Consider the following 14130-nt stretch of genomic DNA (forward strand, 5'->3'; position numbering starts at 1 on the left):
GCTCAGGATGGAGTGGGCAGGCTGGGGTGGGCAGGCCGCAGGAGTAGGGCACACCTCACCTAGAGCTGCTGGTCTGGGATAGAGGACCAGAGAGCTGCTCCACACTGGTAAAGCAGGAAGGAGCCCAGTTCCCACTGGTTCCCTGGGGCTACCCAGCTGGTTAAGAAAATGAGTAAGACTTGCAGGCAGGGGCACTTGAGTGTGCAAACTCTTCTGCTGCTGATGTTGGGATCTGGGCGATGTTTCTGAATCAGGCAGCACTTGTGTCTAGCCCTGGCCTTGAGGGAGGAGATTCTAGTGCTGCATGCAGGGTACTGGTGGGTGAAGATGCTGTGTAACGTCAACAGAACCACCGAAATTCACTCCTGCCTGCTGGGACCAGCATCCCCAGGGGCTCAGCAGAAGGGATGGGAATGCTGGAGAATGGTCAGGTATATGGCTACCGAGTTCAGACTTAATGTCTTGACCAAGATCTAAGCTTGTCACTCTAGAGGGGAGCCTGGATAAATTCTTCAATTCTCTGGAAGATGTTTTGCCTGTAATATGTGCCACATGATGATGCCCATATCGGGGACTGTTCTGAAGAACAAATGAGGTAACACCAGGAAGTTCAGGTAGCATGGGTGGGCATGGGACCTGAGGAGGGCTGGAGGGGTGTCAAGGATGAATAGAGGAAAAGATAATTCTAGGCAAACCTCATCAGACGTCTCCAGGTCCATAGCCACCTTGTCCATCACAAGACACTAGTGTAACTATGTACCGCTGGCTTAGCCTCTCTGGCCTTCTGGAGAATGAGGGCATGAGCAGAGGCCAGGTCTGCTAGAGGAAGTCTGGCAGGCAGTGATGGACAGCGTGAAGAGGAGACAGCGCTCAGTGAGTGCCAGATGCCTGGTCTCCTCCTTAGTGGTAGTTTGAATAAGATGTCCTACATAAGTCTCAGACCTTTCAATGCTTGGTTCAGTGTGGTAGGTGTTTCAGGATGATTAGGAGTATGGCATTGCTGATGGAAGTTTGTCACTGGGGATGGGGTTCTGAGATTTCTAAGGACTTTTGTCCTTCTGAGTTAGCTCTCTGTGTGCTTTTTGTTTGTGGGCTGAGATGGGAGCTCTCAGCTGCTGGTCTAGCACCAGTCACACTCACCTGCCATCATGCTCCCTGCTATGAAGGTGATGGATTGTTTTCCCCTGGAACTGTAAGCCCAAAAGAAACTCCTTCTTCTTCTAGAAGGCTCCTTGGTGATGATGATTTATCACAGCAGTGGGAAAGTAACTAAGACACTCTTTGCATGTATCTGTTCATTTACCTGCTCTTGGTGTGGCTCTCCATGGGGACCTGGGCCAGTGCTCATGGACTATATGACCTGGCACCTTTGCTGGATAGAGGAAGATCATAAAGAAGAAGAGTAAGAAAACACACACACTGAACACTGGGGAGCTCAGAAAGGCCTGAGTGAGTGATGTCCTGAGTGAATGTGTGTTGTTTACAGAGACATGGTCATGTCAAGGAGCCCAGAGCCTCAGACCCATGGAGGAATGGCAAGGCCCACAGCCCAGTCAAATCCCTAGAACCGTGCCTGGGTGTGGCACTTCATTTACATCTTCATATTTTTGGTTGATTTTTTCTCTCTAGTTTCCAATTTGAGTGTCCCTTGGTTCTAGCCTGTCTGGCCTCCACTTGTGACCTAGTGGCCCAAGATGGAGCTCAGTTATCCTGGTGGATTGTGTCCTAGCCCCACATGGTGCCCACCTGGGCATGAATGAACAAACTACTGCCTATAATCCCTATGTCTTGATGCGTGCCTTCACTGTAGGCATGTTTTGGGAAGAGTGGAAAGTGTGGCATCCCAGCATGTACTAGGGATTGGAGACTGGGTTCAGCCTAGTGATGGGCTGGTCACCTGAACGCCAAAACCTTGTCTATGAACAGTGGAGGTGCTGGGATGGTTGGAAGCCTTGTCCAACATGATGTTCAGAGTCCTTGTGCAGGTGAAGGTGATGTGTATTCCAGAGATGCCTGAGACCCAGGTTAAAGCTGGGGACTGTCTCCCCAGAGGATTACACTTCAAATGCACTTCAAACATACCTTTGCCTCTTCTGCACTCTCTGCACTTTACATATGGCATGTATTACATTCATTCACTCATGGATGCCAACTGGAAATCTACTACTTGGCAGGTAATATAATGCATATAGGGCTTCCAGACTGAACATTACAGATAATCTAATCTCATTTTGCATTGCAGTGATTGGGGCAGGTCAGTGATAACAACATAGCTTTCACTGGCAGTTTAGAGACCAAAGAATGGGGGAGATGTTCTGTTTCTTCAGAGGAACTTGATCAAGTGTAGAAGTTGAAGGGAAACCCTTGATTATGTTTGAGATTAAGAGGAGGAAAAGGGATACTAGAGCAGGATAGTGAGGGGGAAGCCTACAAACAGTTCAAGGCAAAGAGAACTTCAGGGTGAGTTTCTGGAAAGCCTGTGGTGGAAGCTGAAAAGTGATGCTGTGATAGCACTGTAGAGTTCACTGTAGGAGCTCTGGGGAACTGTGAGGGAGTTCCTGAAGAGTGCCATGGCCAGGTCCACATCTCTGAGACATCTGTGTGTTGGTTGAATGATAACGTCCCCCATAGGCTGCAGTAGTTAAACACTTGTTCCCAGGTTCACGGTGTTGTCAGGGCTCTTTAGGAGGTGCAGCTGTGCCTGAAGGAGCACATCACTGGGCACAGGCTTTGAGATGTTGTGGCCTCATCCACTACCTCACTCTCTTTGCGTCATGCTTGTGACTGAGAGTGTGCACTCAGATTCCTGCTCCTGCGTCCATGCCTACCACTTACCACGATGTATACCTGCTACAAGTCATGTTTGTCGTGGTGTTTATCCCAGCAACAGAAATGTCACCAATACAATCCCTGGTGCTAAATACTAAATAGGACAAACGGGGTGGTGAGGAAAGTCACACATTTGTCTCTGTTTCAGAGACCTCACTCAACAGTGCCAAGTGTGGTAGTTCATATCTCTAATCTCAGTACGCAGGGGCTGAAGCAGGAGCGTCACCAGTGCAGGGCCATCAGGACTTGGCAGAAACCAAAAACGGGTTTCTTTGAAAATAACCCTAAGATTTAGACTTCAAAAGTTTCTGTGGAAAATCCTTCTCACATATCATTTGAAAACTAATTGTCAGCTTCCTGAAGGTCTTCGACCAAAATCTTCATTCTAAATGGCAGTGGTATTCTGAGGGCAAAAATAGAACATTGGATGCAAAGTTTACATTATTCTGAATGAGGTCAGAAAGGTAGTGAAAATATTTCTCAAAGACAATTCTGCATTCTTGAGAATATATTATCTCCTTAGTGTAGTGCAAAACAAGAGCCTACAGTATAACTCTGCGTTGTATTGGTAGAATCATAACTGTGTTCAGCTGTTGTCTCATTTTGCATTTTTTTGGAATTCGGTTTTTAATTAACTATAGAAATTAACATTTAACACTTACTCTTTTTATCTAGAAGGAAACCTTCAGATCCTGAGGACACACGGAACTCATATTTGTCACTAATCACATAGATTGTAAGTGACATGAGTCATTGCTAAAACCAGAAAGTTTCCTTATATTTATACACAATGAAAACTTGTGTTTTCCTCCTCCCTTACCCCATTCTTTTCTCCCTCCCTGCCAGAAGCCACAAAATATGTAGCAGATGACAACTGATATTCATAAGGTCAATCCACCAGATGAATAATTCTCTGATGGATGAACCTCGTCAAAGAGGCTTATGAGGCCACTGCCTGTGAATGACTGATTGCTTCTGTCTATAATTTTCTTGTGTGCCACCAAAATTCTCCCTTGGAACAGCTATATGACTCTTCCTACAGTCTACCAGTAGTGTGTTCTCCACTTACTGGGCAGATTAATCTGTGGATTGTCAGGAAGATGATTTCCTCTTAAGCTGTATGATTTTGATGAATACAAATAATACTAGGATATTTTTTATAGCTAGGCCTTTGTCCCACAATAACTGTTTTATTTCCTTAGCTCAGGTTCAGCAGGCTGACAAGAAAAGCTACATATAATTAGCTGACTCAAAACCTCAGAGCAAATTCAAACTAGACTGAAAAAGCCCAAGACTTTAGTAATATGCCTGATGTTTACATCAAATTTGAGGAAAGTAAAGGATATTTCAGGAAAACCAATCTAATCTAATCATTAGAAGGACTTGAGGACATACTACAGAACATTTAGGGTTTCCAATGGAATGTCTAAACAAGAGAAAATTATCAATACCTAAATGTATAAAAGTAATTTTTGATGTTGCAAATGAGTATCATTTATTGCAATGAAGATAAAAGCTAGAGCTGAAGAACACAGTCATCCGGATAAGTAGTTAGAGGAAATAAAGTTGAGGGTGGTCTATTCTGTTCCAGAAGTCTCAATCATATAAGACACAAAAACATCAAATTTCATTAATCGGAAATCATAAAGGTATCATATAAGTTGTATAATTTCTTATAATATTCTTGAGGATATCACATGCACCTATAAAAGAAAAATATAAATTAAGAATGTTCCACAAATTTTGAATAATGAAGCTTCTCTCTCTCTCTCTAATCTAAAGAAGAACTAGAAGAAGATAAAGAAACATGACACTTTCAGCCCTCAGTGATAAAACTCAGCCTCTCCTCCCAGTCCTCAGGAAGATGAAGCAGAAGGATGAAGAATCCAATGCCCATCTCAGATCCATTCTGAATGTCTGTCACAAAATAGATACATGACAGATATATTGACAGATAGGTAGACAAATTGATTGATAGATAGCTAGACCTTGATGCCCCATCCAAAATATTTGGGGATGCATCCTGGATTGGGCCAAGATAGCGTGGGCTTTTACAGATTTGAAAATAAGGACAATGTGCATAAATCTTTCTTCGAGTATCTCAAAGTAATTCATCTCTGGTGATGAAATGATGGACACGCACTCACACAACATACACCAATAGAGATCACTGAACAGGTGCCAAGCAAAACCCCAGACAAGAAGCAGCAGAGAGCAATACTGAGATTCCTCAGAAGCCATCTTGTGAAAGCAAACACCATGCTCTGTCACGCTCTTTCATGTAGGGGAAGCAGTGAACTGGAAGCCTCACATTTCTTCATTGTTAGAGTATTTGTCTCCTGGAGTACTTTTCTAGTGAACCACATAAAATCTATGAATTTTATAACATGATACCTGATATGTGGCAAGAGTATAAGATAGTACATTGAATATTTCTGTGAGTTTTTGGGCTAGGGACAACAATCCCAGGATAGAAAATTGTCCTGAAAGACATTCTAAACTCTTAGAAATCTCCCAAGTCATGCTAAAACATTCACTCACAGAAGACTTCATTACAGAGCCCTTTTGTATTACCATTTTCAGGACAGTCTGCAAAGACAGAGAATTGAGGAAAAGAGAAGCCACATGCAGTTAACATGCTACATGGAGGTTTTTTGTGCTTTAAAATAATCTCTACTATAGATTAATTTTCTCCAATCCTAATAGTGCAAGAGCAATGCTGTTAAAACTGATAACCTGGGTTCTTCAACCTCTGGCCTTCCTGATATTTACAAATTAGCTTAATTTGGAACAACCCCAAGTATTTAAAAGCAAGGTGAATGAAATGTGAGTCTTACACTTCCTTCTCCCTCCTCCCTCCCATGTTCTCCTCTGACTTTCCACCTTTCCTCCATTCCCCAAAATACAAGTCTCTGTGGCCATGGGGACCTAGGGATTCCAAGAGCCCCATAAAGAACTCACTCACATGAAAAAATATTGCCACTCTCACAGTTCACAGAACTTTCATCAAAACCTTTGGGTTCCCCAGGGGATTCCCTCACTTTGGCAGGCACAGGGAGTACTTTATCGGTCACACTGGTGCTCTCATCACCTGAGCTCACTGCAGAGGCAGCTGAAATGGGGAAGAAACAGTCCCAGGTGAAACAGCAACTCTTTAGAATGATGTTGGTGTCACGAAGGCTTGCACATCCATTTTTTATTCTGAATTCATCAATCCTGTCATAATTTAGTCCCTGTAAGTTGTCTCAGATGTCTACATCTGTTTGACACGTGAGAAGATGTTGCACGAATCCTAAATGGTCTTATTAAAAACCCAGAGCCAGATAATGGGGTAAATGTTGAAAGATCAGAGAAGCAGAGCAGCCAAGCCACTGTCTCTCACCTCACCAACTCCTCAGCCTAAAAGAGGCCGAGTTCCTTTCTCCTCCTGCCTTATATTCATTTCTCTGCCCAGCCATATCACTTCTTGTCTCAGTCTTCCTAGTGCTGGGATTAAAGGTGTGTGCCAGCACTGCCTGACTTCTATGTTTAACCTAGTGGCTTGTTCTGTCCTCTGATCTTCAGGCAAATTTTATTTGTTCAAAATATCATCACAAGAATCCCTACATAGCCTAGCATGCTACGTGGTGGTGGCGCACACCTTTAATCCCAACACTTGGGAGGCAGAGCCAGGCGGATCTCTGTGAGTTCGAGGACAGCCTGGTCTCCAGAGCGAGTCCCGAGACAGGCTTCAAAGCTACACAGTGAAACCTTGTCTTGAAAAACGAGAAGAAGAAAAAATCCCCACGTATATAAACATAATAATAATGATTATTATAATTATATGAAAATTATTTAAATTAAATATGGAGATGTAACTAAGTACTAATAAGAGGACAGGATGTACAAACATTTAGGAATCCCTAAATTCATGCCCCACAGACTAGGTAACTGTGTATATACTAAACCCCAAAATAAATTCAAGTAAGAATCTTTACTTACAACAAGAGACCAGGATAATGAAGATGGAAACTGACAGAAGGAGTACTAGCAGCTTCATGGTGATGGATGGAAGAGCAGGAAGCAAACAATGGAGCTCTCACACTAGGATTAGGAAAACCCCAGCAATGCTCGTCCTTATTCACAGGACGTGTAGAGTGCACCAATCAGAAGCTGCCACAACCTGGTAAGTGAATGCCAGGAAAGGATGGGAAGAGGAGAAAATGAGACTCCTCCACACAGCCAGAGGCCATTTAGAAAGGTCACAACTTCAAATGTTTGACAGATCCTTGATTCTGACAATGAGGATGTCCAGTCAAACTGTTTGCTAATAAAAATTACCGGCTTTCTCCTGTTTCAGACAAATCACTGCCATATTATAAACTATATAACAAGTGGGAGATATCAAACCAGTCTTCTTGTCCCTTTGAAGACAGCAGAAGCTAGAAACTTACTGAATCCTCAGCTCCGTGTATTATTCAAGCAAGTGATCAGGGTGGAATAGAAGGATCCAAGTGTTACCTGGAGTCAGCCGGGCTGCACAGCCTACAAACCATGGTGTCTCCACCGTATTTGTAATAAGTTCATCTTCTGACCACAGAGGCAGTGGGAGCCGAACAACAATCCAAAGGTGAAACCTGCCTTCAGATAACTAAAGCAATTGTTATATAAAAATGAAAATCTAAGAGCAAAAGGACAGGAAAACAAATTTACATTTCTTAATGACTGCACACACTGAGTCAGTTCATTTATTAAGCTTTTTTCTTTGTTTATGATGCCATAGGTCCTAGAGCCAAGCACATCTTGAATTCCTATCCTCCTGTCTTCAATTCTGGAGTGTTGGGATTACAAGTACATGTTACCTCACCTAGATATACTTCACATTGGTAAATCACAATTATGAAGCAGGAACAATAATAGATATAAGTAGTAGACCTGTATAGAAGCCTCAAAAGTAAGAGCACTGGATGCCCCTACAGGGCACTAAGTTCAAATCTCAGAACCCACCTGGTGACTCACAACTGCCTATGACTCTAGTTCCAGGTGATTCCACACCCTCTTCTGTCTTATGTGGAATGGCACTAGGCACACTAGTTGTACATACACATGCATGGAGAATCCATACATAATAAATAAATAAATAAATAAATAAATAAATAAATAAATAAATAAATATAAATGAATGAATGAATGTAAAGAAATATAGTAGAAAACAAAGCACACAAATATCCTAAAACACGCATTCTAAAAAAATACTGAATGAAATGTAAGGAAAGAAATAAGAATAGGAAAAGAACAGCGTGTGTGTGTGTGTGTGTGTGTGTGTGTGTGTGTGTGTGTGTGTGTGTGTTGTAAGACATGATAGGAGTAAAGTTACTAGGAGAGGAGAGGGAGAGAAATAAAGGTAGAAAAATGGGAACAAAAGAATGTGATGGAATTTGGGGGCATGAAAACATGTGTGAGAAGGAAAGGAATCAGCCCCAAGAAGAGAGAATATGGGAGATAAAGAATAAAATGAATATGGTGGTATTTTATTTGTACTGAAATGTGATTTTATTTGTATGTTAATAAATAAAGTTGCTTGGGGGTCAGAGCTAATCGCAAGCCATAGCAGAGCTGGGCATTCATGGTGCATGCCTTTAATCCCAGCACTTGGTAGAAGAGCTAGGTAGATCTCTGTGTGGTCAAGGATACAGCCGGCATTGGAGACACAGACCTTTAATCTCAATACCATAGAAGACCTGGAGGGCTGTACATACAGGCAGTGATGAGGCAGTCATGTGTTTGGGTTTACAACCTATGAGAAGGCAGAACAGAAAGACTATATAAAGACAAACACACAGGAAGTAGGTCTTTTTCAGAGAGGTCTCTTGGCTGAAGAGGCTAGCAGCAGGCGGTAAGGTTCTTAGCTCTGATCTCTTGGCTTTCTTCTTTGCATTGGTTCTGTGTTTCTTATTTAATAAGATGGTTGGTTACATCTACAATGAACCTATGGCTTCCTTGCAAAATGGCAAATTAAAAGGCAGTGTAGTGGATAGCTGTTCTGGCTTTGATCTGGAAGTACCACCCCCATTGAGGCTTCCGGTAACTGTCACGTCTATGAGGTGGAGCCCAGAGAGGAGCCTGAAGACCCGAGATCTGGATGGGCAGGCTCTCTTTGGTCCTGGATCCTGGATGCTGGAGGTAGACCGAGCAGAGTTCTCCGGAGAACACCACTGGACTGCGCTTCACCTTTCCCAGACCCTGTAACCTACCCTTCACTTGTAAGTTACCCCACAAAATAAACCTCCCTTTTTACTACGTGGAGTTGCCTTAATAAACCAATAAAGCACCTCACTGTAATCCAAAGAAGTGAACTGTCACCATAATGATCAATAGTCTATTTTCCTATGAGGGATAATGATTGAGAATGAAGAGAATAAGCAGGTAACATTTCTGCAAAGAAGCAGGTCAGGGTTGAAGTGAAAGATGCCCAGCTACACAAGGGTTGTTTCCAAGTCAGTGAGAATGGCCAAGGAGGTTCTTCCCCTTGTCACACTCCACACTACAAGAACTAAACACAGGCTGCACCAGAAACACGAGATGGTGGGAGATGTGACCAGGACATATCTCCATGAGCAAGGAGAGCATTTGTGCTGATTGAGGGTGGAACAGTCATGTCCTTTCTTTGGACTTAGACACTAACAAGGGATGTATGACCCCTCACCACACATGGAAAATAATGGGTGAAAGTTTCCCCCAAATAATATTCCCTGCTGAGGACTAGAGAAAACTTAAGGTAGTGTCAACACCTTATTTAAACTGAGCAGAAACTCAACACAAGTGGCAACATTGTTAGTACTCAACTGGAACACTGAAAAGGTGCAAACCCCTTGTTTCACAGTAGGGGTGGTTGTCTGTACCCTGAAGCACTACCCCTAGCAGGCAGCAGGTAACTGATAGGTATCTGCCCTCCCCACCCCAGAGAGTGGCCGAGATGGAGACCCCTTAAGACCTAGGATGAGACATGCTTGCTCTCTCATGGTCTTGGATGCTGGTATTGTGGGTCAAGGCAGAGTTCTTCAGAGAACCGCCTTGGACCACACTCTACCCCTCCTGGATTCCACGACCAACCCCTTTGTGCTTGTTGTGAGTTAATCCGGAGCTGAGGACCGAACCCAGGGTCTTGTGTTTGCTAGGCAAGCGCTCTACCACTGCTAACTCAATATTTTAGAAAGTGTCTCATGGGGCCCAGACAGGCTTGGAAGCTGTCATACAGAGCAGGAAGGCCCTGCACTGGTGATGCCCCTGCTTCAGCCCCCTGTGTACTGAGATTAGGGATATGAACTACCACACTTGGCACTGTTGAGTGAGGTCTCTAAAGCAGAGACAAATGTGTGACTTTCCTCATCCCCTCCTGTTTGTCCTATATGGTATTTAGCACCAGGGATTGTATTGGTGACATTTCTGTTGCTGGGATAAACACCACGACAAACATGACTTGTAGCAGGTATACATCGTGGTAAGTGGTAGGCATGGACGCAGGAGCAGGAATCTGAGTGCACACTCTCAGTCACAAGCATGACGCTAAGAGAGTGAGGTAGTGGATGAGGCCACAACATCTCAAAGCCTGTGCCCTGTGATGTGCTCCTTCAGGCACAGCTGCACCTCCTAAAGAGCCCCGACAACACCGGGAACCTGGGAACAAGTGTTTAACTACTGCAGCCTGTGGGGGACGTTATCATTCAACCACCACACAGATGTCTCAGAGATGTGGAACTGGACAAGGCACTCTTCAGGAACTCTCTCACAGTTCCCCAGAGCTCCTACAGCAAACTCTACAGTGCTATTACAGCATCACTTTTCAGCTTTTACCACAGGCTTTCCAGAAACTCACCCTCAAGTCCTCATTGCCTTGAACTGTTTGTAGGCTTCCCCTTCACTGTCCTGACCTGGTATCCCTTCTCCTCCTCTTAATCTCAAACATAATCAAGTTGCCTCTTCAACCTCCACACTTAATAAAGTTCCTCTGGAGAAACAGAACATCTTCCCCATCCCTTGGTCTCTAAACTTCCAGTGAAACCTGTGCTGGTATCACTGACCTGCCCCAATCACTGTAATGCAAAGTGAGATTAGAACATCGGTGTTGTTTCGTCTGGAAGTCTGCGTTATCTTATCTGCCAAGTAGTAGGTTTCTAGAATGCATTAATCAGTGAATAGACGTAATAGATGCCATACATAAAGTGGCTAGTGTGCAGAAACAGCTAATTTTTTTTAGCTTTCTTATTATTAGTTCCTTGTGTCTTTTACATCATGCATCTCCATCTCATTCATTCCCCATCCCTTTGTATTTGCCATCTTCTTTTGCATCCCAAAACAAAGTAAAATAAAATTTTGGAGGAAAAAAAAGGAAAAACAAAAGGAAAAATCTCATCATGGAAGCTGTAATGTGACACAGTGAGTCAGGCAGTAACCCTCTTCATCCATATATTTTTACTTGCAAGTGTTCACTGCAAAGAGTCATTGATCTGGTTTGAGGCCTCTCATTTTTGCTACACTATCAATGCTTGACCTTCCCTGGGACTCTGCTGTTGTCCTGTGTTGTGTTATTTAACTTTCCTTGTAATCTCACCCACAACAAGCCTGCTCTCCATCCCACACCACACTTAATCCTTACTGATCTGAAATTTCCCTTTTTGCCCTTATCTCCGATTCTTTGAAGGATCCCTCACTACTCCATTGTCCTTTACTAGTTTTCAATCATCTATGGGTACTCTAAATAAAATACAAATATATAAATATTCTAAGTTAAAATCTACCTGTGAGAAAAAAAGATGGAATGTTTGTCTTTCTGGGTCTTGATTACCTCATTGAGGATGTTTGTCTACATGCCCATCTATTAACATGGGAATCACGATGTCATGTTTCCTAACAGATAATTAATAGTTCACTGTGTAACTGTAATGCATTTTATTATGAATTCTCTAGGTGAATGATATCTATGCTGTTATCATTGACTAGCTGTTGTTAACAGAGTGGCAGTGGATAAGAATGAACAAGTATCTCTGCAACAGGAAATAAAGTCCTTTAGACAGACACCACAAAACCTAGGAGTAGTATACATGGATTTGTGGTAGATTTATGTCTAGGAAACTAGGGTTTCCTGGTTGATCTCAACAGATAAACTGAGATGATAGTCTTAGTTCAGAAATGATCTGAATGTAGATTTACAGTCTACGTGTACAGCTGGCTAAGTGAGATCGCTTTCACAGTTCTGCATGTATCCCATCGGCTCCCCATTAGTCACTGAACTCTTAAAATGGTATTGTAACATTATCACAATGTTTTGCGCCAATTTTATAAACTTTACAGTGCAATGTCAGCCATTTTCAAGAACCTTCCTTAGTTATTGCTGTAATTGCTGCACCATTTTGGATTCCCACCAGCAATGTATAGGTGTTTCCCTTCCCTCATACCCAGCATTGGTTGTTACATTTTGTCTGTTTCATCTTAGCTATCAGACTGGAGACTGGGATAAGATGCAATCTCAAAGTAGATTTAATTTATTATCCTGGTGGCTAAGAATGTTAAACATTTTTAAAAGTGTCTAAACTATTTATATTTTTTCTTTTTATAACTCTTTAACTCCATGTCCCAGATTAATTGGCTTTCTTCTTTTCCTGTTGCTCAGATATTTTACTTTCTTTTTATTCTAGATATGAACCCTGTAAAGGATGTATAACTGGTAAGTGTGTCCCCATTCTGAAGGCTGCTCATCAGCTGGGTTATGGTTTGCTTTGCTGTACAGAAAAACTTCAGTCTCCTGGTCTTTTTGTCAATTGTTGGCCTTAGTGCTTGTGCTCTCATGGGATCATCTTCAAAAAGCTCTTCCCTGTGCCTACAAATTCAATCATATCCCCTAGTTTCTTATTAGAGAAAAGATATCAGATCTTATGTTGATATATTTGATGCATTTTGAGGTGACTTTTGTGCAATGTGAGAGATAAGGTTTGAATATCATTCCTCTACATGTAGTGATCATGTTGTCCAGCCCCATTTGTGGAAGATGCAGTCTTTTATCCAGTGTGCATTCATTATCAGTTCCCTCAATCTATAATTTACCATTATATGGATGATATCTTATTAGCTGATTCAGATGAAGATATCTTAGAAAGAATGTTTGAAGAAAAAAATTTTGCATTTTTGGGGATTACAAATTGCTCCTGAAGAAATACAAAGAGGAGATTCTATTAATTACCTAGGATATAAGCTAGGTTTACAAAAAAATCAATCATAGAAAGTACAAATCAGAAGAGATCATTTACAAATTCTTAATGATTTTCAAATTTTGCTGGGAGATATTAACTGCCTTTGGCCCACAATTGGATTAACAACTCAAGAACTAAGTAATTTATTTCAAACCTTACAAAGTGATAAGGACTTAAATAGCCCAAGAAAATTATCAGCTGAGAGAAAATTGGCTGTGGTAGAAAAGAAATTTCAGGATGCACATGTGAATGGTTTGGATCCAGAGCTTAATTATATTCTTGTTAATTTACCCTTTCTGCTTTCTCCCACAGGAATTCTTTTGCAGAGAGAAGATAATATTTTATAATGGATATTTTTGCCACACAAACCTTTTTTTTTAGTTTAGACAAAAAAGGAGGAATGTGGTGATATTTTGTTTGTGCTTTAACAAATAAATCTTGCCTGGAGATCAGAGTGCAGAGCTAGCCACTAGGAGCCAGGCAGTAGTGGCACACACCTTTAATCCCAGCACTTAGAGGAGGAAACATGAAGATATATGGCTAGGTGGAGAGAGGAAGTGATAAGGTAGGGTGGAAACAGGAGCTGGGCCCTTTCAGGTTGAGGATTTGGTAGAGGTAAGAAGTCTTTCTAGTGGCTGGCTGCTCTGCTTCTCTGATCTTTCGGCATTTACCTCAGTATCTGGCTCTGCGTTGTTGTTTTTTTTTTTTTTGTTTTTTTTTTAATTGAGACCAATTAGGATTCTTGCTACACTAATCACTTATTTTTTCCATTTAAACATCACCACATATGTTAACAACACAAAAGCTTTTTCAATAGTAACTAATGTACATTGCAGTTTTGTGATTCAACCAACACCTGCACCATCAACTTTATTATTCTCATATCAGAAGTGTTTTAACAACCAACTCTCCCTTTAAATATTTCTGATAGCCCATGACCGGTGGTTGCTTGAATGAGAAAAGATTCCATAAGCTCATGAATTGAATGCTTAGTGTTGTAGAATATTATTTTAAGGTGTGTTGCTTTTGTTTATGTTGCATTTGTTTAACTCTGTGAAGCTGTGTTACTGTGCCT

This window comes from Peromyscus maniculatus, chromosome 5 (genome assembly GCF_049852395.1).
Source record: "Peromyscus maniculatus bairdii isolate BWxNUB_F1_BW_parent chromosome 5, HU_Pman_BW_mat_3.1, whole genome shotgun sequence".
NCBI lineage: Eukaryota > Metazoa > Chordata > Mammalia > Rodentia > Cricetidae > Peromyscus > Peromyscus maniculatus.